This window comes from Phoenix dactylifera, unplaced genomic scaffold (genome assembly GCF_009389715.1).
Source record: "Phoenix dactylifera cultivar Barhee BC4 unplaced genomic scaffold, palm_55x_up_171113_PBpolish2nd_filt_p 002079F, whole genome shotgun sequence".
Classification (NCBI taxonomy): Eukaryota; Viridiplantae; Streptophyta; class Magnoliopsida; order Arecales; family Arecaceae; genus Phoenix; species Phoenix dactylifera.
The window spans coordinates 41265-49731 of record NW_024069353.1 but is presented as its reverse complement, the minus strand read 5'-3'; the positions used below and the strand labels follow the sequence as shown (position 1 = coordinate 49731).

Here is an 8467-nt window from a genome sequence, read left to right as displayed (position 1 = left end):
CTCCGACCTAAGAGAAACCCCGATGTCCGAGGACCATACTCCAACACCCCTCCGGCATTTATTGCGCATGGCCGCTGTAATCTTCCGGCACACTCAACAATAAATGCGGATCTCCGACTTACTCCACCATTAATGCGGATCTCCGGCTTACTCCATAATAAATGCGGATCTCCGACTTACTCCACAATAAATGCGCATGGCTCCTGACATCTACGGATCCCCAGCTCTCCACGGCAAATCGACCCAGCAGGGTCTAGTCGACTATGATAAGTCTCTGATCTCGGCCATACCGCGACATCAGTGCAATGATTCGCCTGACCGAGCGCCGACCTGAACAACATGCCAAGCCGTACTACGGCCTGCCCTGTTACATCACAGGTAAACCGACCCCCGCATATAAAAGGGAGCCTTGGCCCCTCAAGAGGGGATTGGAACATTCATACACCCAAAAATCACTGTTTATCTCCTTCTCCCCACTATTTGCCCCTCCCTGACTGGCGTCGGAAGGCCGGCGCCCGGAAAACCCGGCCACCGGTTCGTGTGCAGGCACCCGGACGGAGGACGCCGCCAGCCAACGGATCGCCGCCCCGCTGCGAGGACCTGCTGTTCCTTCTCTCCGACCGCCCCGGACGGAGGACGCCGCCCGCCGACAGACCGCCGCCCCGCCGTGAGGACTAACAGTCGTCCCTCTCCTCGACCGAAGACTGCCCCCGGGTCCAATTTCCAGCAACAGTTCACAAGCACGGCGACATCGGTGTACATGCTCGAGGAGGGAGTGGTGGACTGGACAGTACTGTTGCAAGGCTCGACGACAGAGGTCGAGATCTGAGGGGAAGGGTGGACGGTGAAGCCGAGCCTCGACTTCTGCCATAGGTCCACGGAGAGCCTCTCCAAAAGTAGGGAACCGAGCCCGGAGCCAGTCCCCCCACCAACTGCATGGAACTCCAAGAACCCCTGGAGGCCGGTGCAGTTGTCCGCCAGCTTCCGGATGCGGTCCAAGCACAAGTCCACACTCCACAACCTCCTTCCCGACTGCATCATTTCAGAAGCGAAGATGTGCCTAGTGCTGTCAAGGAAGACTAGATGGGTGGGCATCTTTCACTTGTGTAATTTGTTGGCGGCGTCCTCCTTGCAGCTGATGAGCTGCTCGGGGTGGAAGAGCTGGCGGTAGGCACCGGCGCGGACTTCGTCGATCACGGTGAGCTCGAGGGTCAAGAAACACCGCACGGGGAACGCGCTTCCCGGCACCGGTTCGCCGAAGAAGGTGTTGAGGCATCATCGCTTCCACCGACAGTCCTGCCTCTTGGCATCTGGCCATCGGCTGCAAAGACGAGGAAATCCCGATGTCAAGCACTTAGCAACGAATTAATCATAAGAACTGGAAATGGAGACTGTTCTTAAAGGAAGAATATCCCGGGGAGAACTAGAATGCGAGAAGGGATCGGACCTGGATGCCGTGCTCGAGACAATAAGAACTGGATGCCGGCCTGGCCGATGTGGATGGAAATGCACTCTCTCATGGCTGCTTTGGAGGTTAAGAAAGGGAGAAGAATGGAGAGTGGACAAGCAAGAGGGCTTTGGGCTAAGGGGCTTGCGAAGACGCCGATGAAGGGTTTAGAGGAGGCGAGATGAGGGGAAGACGAGAGAATGGAGTAGAAGGGGGGTAGCCGTTAGAAACGAGCAACCTCTTTGTGTTTTATGGATAGTCTCAACCTAGCCAGCGGCGACCGTTGGGGGTGAGGGAGATGCGTAGCCGTTTAATTTAAAATTTTGAAGTTTTGAACCGTTGGAGCTAGCGAGGGTGCCGGGGGCATGATGTTTGAGGTGTGATTCGTTGGATTCAAAATGATGTGGCAGATTTGGTGGTGGGACCTTTTTGGATCGTTGATGTTTTGGGCACGTGTCATTTGCTATTGGATCGATCTGTGTGTCCCGTGGGTTAATGACCCAGTGGATTGGGTCTGGGCCAAGTTTTGAGGAGGGAGTTCATAGGCATGGATTGAGCCATACGAAGAAATAGAAGAAAAGCATTTGCAATTGCTAGAGAAGTGTATTTATTTTTTCAATCCTTGAGTGCAGCAAACCATCAAGGCTTCCAAGTCAAGACTAGAAGCCCTTTCATGTAATATATAAGATTTGGGTTGGTAGAAGGAATAAAACTATTTGGGCATGGTCAGGGCATCATTGAAGCTTGAAGGTTCTTTTTTTTTCTTGAAAAAAAAAAGGAAGAAGGATAAGAAAAGAGGCAGGGATTACATTTAGCTTGTGGCCGGACAGCATAAAATATAGGCTAACATAATTTTGTCCAAGGTTTCAAATGATAAAGCATCCCCAAATATTGGCCAACTCTCAAACCATCATTTGCCTTTATGGTGAATATAGTTGTCAGAAATAATAGATAATAATAATAATAGAACGACAGCATATTTTTGTTGAAGCGTTTCCAAAAATTAGAGAGATCTTGTTCACAAAGGCATGTTAATGTCAAGGCAGGCCAGACTTGAGAGAAAATGTTAATATTTGGAAGTCATATGCATGATAATCCCAAAAATTCACATCAACTATGTATCTATATATTTATTATATCTTTTTTTTTTTCTTGTGACGAAAAAGAGTGGAGGGTCGTGCACCCGGAAGGCCAATCAGCATAGAGATGTGGTTTGAAAATATCTGGGAATGGCCCATAACGATGAGGCCAAATGTGTTGGCCCAAGCCCGGTCTAATCGTAACGCATAGCCTATTATTTATCTAACCTCTTTTGTCGACAACATTATCAATAACTAAGGGTAATTTTTGGTATTGTGTTATTTTCTATTTTTATTTTTAAATTCCAATAAAAAATTGAACTTGTTTTTAAATTTCAAGATGAAAATTTAACTAGACTAAACAGACATGCATGATATAATCTTTTATTTTTAAATCATTTGCAACACCTTTAGAATTTTTGGTTGGAAAGATTATTAATTTTTTAAAAATAAAAATAAAAAAGGAATTGCAGAACTCCTTATAAATGTTATTGCTAACATCAATTTTCATGTGTTATTTCACTTACTCATAGCAAACAAAAATACAAAAATAACATCAACACTGACATGCCTTAATAATTAAGTTTTAGTTGAACAGCCCAAAAGAGATACAAAAAAACAAAACACTCCCCAACCCAAATACAAAGTAAGATAGTGAAAAAACAGAGGGGAAGAAGTCTAAAACAGGGGCACTTGGTATATCAAAACAAAGCAGGATGGAAGAACCAAGCCAAACTAAGCTGGGGAGTAGATTAAAGCAGCACTGTACCCTACATGGAGGCATCAAAAGCAGCAAGACCTCTTTCTTTATTGAAAAGGAAACAAGACAAGTGGAACGATCGAAAGCAAAAAGCTAATGTTGAGAAGAGATCAGGTAATTGAAAATGTTTTGAGGTGCCCATTATGTGCACATGAAAGTTGGCAACTCCATAATAAAATTGACATGCCAGTTTCACAAGAAATTGAGGAGTTGCATCGATATCGTTTTGCCAAATGTCAAAAAAATTGTTTATGTGCACATAATGGGAGCAGCCTAGACATTGCCTTAGAAACTTTTCTTTAATATAAAGAAAATATCTTTTACTGAGTGAGAGAGAGAGAGAGGAAAAGGCAACATATCTGCTTGCTCCTTTCCTTCTTTCTCTTGAAATTGACAACTGGTGTGCCAATGGAAAATGGCAGCACAGTAGGTAAGTTACGTGGTGGACCAAAACACTTTTAGGTGCACTTCAGGCTCACAGTATATCAAAATAAAGGGTTCCACCAGGGCAAGATGATAATTAACATCAACATGGATCCAAGTTCATGCATGGATCTGGAAAGGCCTACCATGAACGTCAGCAAACTCTCAGCAAAAGCTTTTGTTTCCATTCCACAGTAGATCTAAACCATGCCAACTTTCGGCTTTGCTCATTCAGTAGTCTATTCTCTTAGCCTGGCCCATGGCTGACTCTGTCCACTGTACTAGTACTGCCACTGCACCATCAGTAGGTCAAGTTGCAGGCAGTTGCTCGGCTTTGTCCACGCCAAAACCAGAGCAATGCACCATTGTAATGTTTCCTTGATGTTAATTCAGTAGTTTTCATTTCGAACCAGGCACAGGCATGCTACCTAATGGCTAAATGCTAATGCCCCCATGGTTCAAACTTTGCAAGCTGCCATCTCATGCTTAGTTAGGTTGGCCGAATCTGGTTTGCTGAACCTGAACTGAGGCCTTAAATCTTGTGTCAGTGGGTCAGTGCTGAGGCTTCCACGCATTGAACATCTAGCTACGCTCACGGTAGACTAGGCTCTGGTGCAGTATTGTACCTGTCAGCAGCATGAGATGAGGATATGGATTGAATCTTAGTGCTTAGAGAGAGATACCCACATGCACCATAAATTTTCTTGGAGATGCACCATCTAAGAAATGAGCACATTAGTTTGTTGTTCAACAAAATATTACCACTAATGGGCAGTAAACTGGATGGCCTCATATATGGTCAGTCACTCCGAAGGTATCAGTGTGGGTCGAAAAGTTGCCTTAGATGTTCCACAATTTGTTGTTTTTTGATTTATCGGATATATCGATAACTATATGAATCATCCACTTAAACAAGAAAAGAAGAAGAAGGGGAGCGAAGGAAGAAGGAGTTCTCCATATATTTTCTCTACCAGTCCATCGTTAAGGCTATGCACATGATTACGATTTAGCAACTGCTAAATTGGTCATTCGTAAAGATAAGAGTCCATGGAGGCCACGAGGAAAGCCCACTAGGGAGACAAGGGAATCCTATATAGGGCGACAGGGAGAGTGGCACGATATCCGTGCAGTGGGACTCCGACGTGAGACAAGCCTGCACGGACAGGTGTGATCACGTGATTGATGGATGGGGCGTATCCATCTGTGGGCCCCGTGGGCTCTGTCACATCCACATGCCTCGATGCACCCATCCTGGTTTTCACGTGGACGGAACATTGCCCCTCTGTTTACTCCATCAGAAAGATGGTTGTCCTTCCAGTTGATCAGGACCATCCAATAAGTGCATTGCAATGCAACGAAAGTTCTGAATCTCAATCATGCTCGGGTTTATTTTGACTCTAGGCTCAACCCATAGGTCCGTATTTGGGTTCGAATTGAGCTGGTTTTGGGTCAAATTCTACATTGGCCCATCCATTTAATTCTAAGTTTGGCATGAATGAGGTTAAACTTGCCTTATGCCTGTCACACACACTTTGCTGCACCGAAGCAGGATCATTATTTTTGTCAAATTTTATTGCTAAAACAAATGATCATATAGTTTTAGTATGAATACATCCAACAAAATCAAAAAACAACAAGTTTCGAAGTACCTTAGCCAACTTCCTCTTTTCAACCTACATGATACTTCTAAAATGACTAGTCACATACGAGGCCACCCAATACACGGCCCCATTAGCCTCTTGAATACATGCTCAGCCTAAAAGACCACACCGCACATATTTTTGGCAGATGAGTAATAGTAAAGATGAGTAACGTTAATCTTCAAGAAAATGCAAAAAAAAGTTTTTTTTTTTTGGTAGAAAATGAAAGAAGAATGTTGAAAACTATAGACACGAGCATTTATTGGTCTGAGTTGGTAAGGTTCCGGAATAAATGATTTGTTATCCCTAGTGGATATATTTGAATTCAAGATAAGATGAAAGGAGGTGGATAATTTAATTTTCCGTCGAATAGATTTTTTCTCTCGATTTCCCATTATACTAAATAGTATAGTTTATCGACTTCGGATACAAAGATAAAAGAACACCCTCGTTCTTGCGGTAACTTTTTGCTAAGAAAAGAGATTTTTGAAATTTGGGGATGGGATATCTGGGGACCCTGGGGAATCGTTAATGCCCACTTATCCACGGTCGGAATGAACTATTGGCAATTCCAAGAATCAGAAATGCCGTTTAGATAGCATTTATCCCTGTAGAAATGTGGATAAGTCAGGTATATATGCGGTCACCCCTGCTTCTAGATTGGCCATGTAATCAAGAAAAAAAAATGCTTGCCGAGTAAAAGCCCAATTTGCTTCGTAATCTGATTGTTGAATTTGTCTACCTCGAATATTATAACACAGGCCCAAGCTCAACCCAGTCCACTCAATTAAACCCTAAACAAAGAGATATATAACCATATAATCTATTATACATTTTAGTATCATTAAGCAAAGAACTATTGTCACAGAACCAGCATGAAAGACATGTTAGATAAATATGCTTCTATTGTTAAGTACTATATAATCCATGAATGACAATTAAAACAAACGGAAACACTTCATTTCCTATAGAATAGTGGATACAATGGAGAACATACTTTAAAATTTGTGTTCTGAAAATGATGCATATAAAACTATTGTCATGCATACACATTCAAATTTGATATATAGACTCAAGCAAATCTTAAAGTCTGCCATTTTTTTATTTTTTTAATTAAAAAAAATCCATCCCATGGGTTTTTTTCGCTTCGGTGCCTAATGGACCTGGACTGCCACCTCTGAACATCTTCAGAAGGGAGAAGACCTTTTTTTTTGATGTATTCAAAAGGGAGAAGTCATGTGCGCCTTTCTGCCATCTCTGTGCCATTTTGGATGGCTTCTGGGCGCTACGAACCGAATCTAGCTTGTGTCGGTTGTGAACCTTTGGTTCCACGCCTATTACTTCTTGGTTTGACTTGAGGACATGTCCAACCTTGGGTACCACCAGTCACCATATCAGTATATTCTGTATCGAGCTAGCTTAGCATACCGATATATATCGGTATACCTTTCATACTATATATTAGTACCGAATCGATACGATCAGTACATCTCGTAATGATCTGATTCGGTACGATATGGCGTACCATGGTTCATAGATTCATGTATCTTGCTTGTATGCTATATAATTGATACTACCAAAAATAATTAAGCATTTTCTAAAAGGACAAATTCCTATAAAGTGATTTTGATGCTTACCGATATCTTACATAATGATGCTTAACTCGGGATTAAACACAGCCTCGATCAGTTTCTAATGCAGCGTTATCGGCACTCGTGTAGTTTCCTCCACAAGGAGGATTAGGAATAATTTTTGCATGCCTAGATGGTGATAGAGAAGGACTTGGAAGGCATTACTGGGCACAAACTCAAGCTGATATAGCTGACCAATTTATAGCTCATTCCAATTCTTGATACATGGAATTTGGAGTGCAAGAATCCAATACCATAGCTTTCCATATCCACTGCGGTTTTAAGATCTATTACGGATCAGCCTTTTAGATCAATTTTGAGTGGTGCCAATGTAGTTAATGCCTGATTTACTACAACCAATATCTTGGCATCTCTCTCTCTCTCTCCTGTGGCATACACACAAACAGAGTACAAAGGGATAACATTCAAATGTCTAATGTTCCTAGAATACTTTCAAAGACATCTCCTCGGCATTGTTACAGGTTGGTTTAGATTAATAACTCAATCCATGTTCTCGTGGTCTTCTTCCAAGATGGGTCCACAATGAGCTGGAACTAGGTCAAATCTACGTTATCTAGACCCATTTGAGCCTAGAGACAGGGACCCCTTATATAATAATGGAACAGGTTTAGGTCTCATTTAGGACCTGATTGGTTCGCAATCTAATCATGCTTATAATGTTGCCATACTTTGCTAAAGCCGTCACAGGGTGTAATCGTATGGCGATATAATTCCATTTCCCATACCATCATGCAATGATTTCCTTGGTCACTCCAAGAAAGCTGTATCATCATGTAAAGTTGTATAAATTAAGTGCTTATTGTAAATTGTTTACATTAATTCGAAGGGATGAGGGGTCGTTTGCCTGTACTGTCTCCCTCAAATAAAAAGGCTCATCATGTATTATTAGAGGTTATAATTAGAGGTTATCACATGTCCACAAAGCTAAACTTTTGAATCACTTTAGTCCAGCTAAAAATATTGTAATCATGCTAATCTACAATTAAAATTAGACATGAAATTCTTACTACAAGCAAATGTACACTAGACTTTGCTTTTCGCCGCTGAAAAGATAGCTCTTTGAGTTACTAATCATCATTTTCGCCGGGGATTAGGGAAATAGGAACGGGCATTGGAGAGCAAAAACATTGTGGGAAACAAGAAATAATAATTCAAATCCATGGAAGCTGATTATATTGCAATGTCTCTTGGTGGTAAGGAATTATTGTGGATAAGACATTTCTTATGAGACATTCCTTTTATTGATATGTCTAATAATGCAATCATCATGTATTGTGGCAATCAAACTGCTTTCTATAAACATATTACTATGAGATATAATCATGTGAGAAACCTTGTAAAGAAAATCTTGAATATTTACCTACTGGCCAAATGCTTGATCCTGGATCAAAAGCATTGTCTGGTCAAAAGATATGTAAGATATGGAGAGAAATGGGACTATTACTAATCAAATAAACATATTTCTA

The 8467-nt window shown here is 42.0% G+C and overlaps 1 pseudogene; it reads right to left on the bottom strand.

Moving 5' to 3' along the window:
* Positions 1-738: 738 nt before the first annotated feature.
* On the bottom strand, positions 739-1617 carry LOC103703331 (annotated as a pseudogene).
* Positions 1618-8467: the final 6850 nt, after the last annotated feature.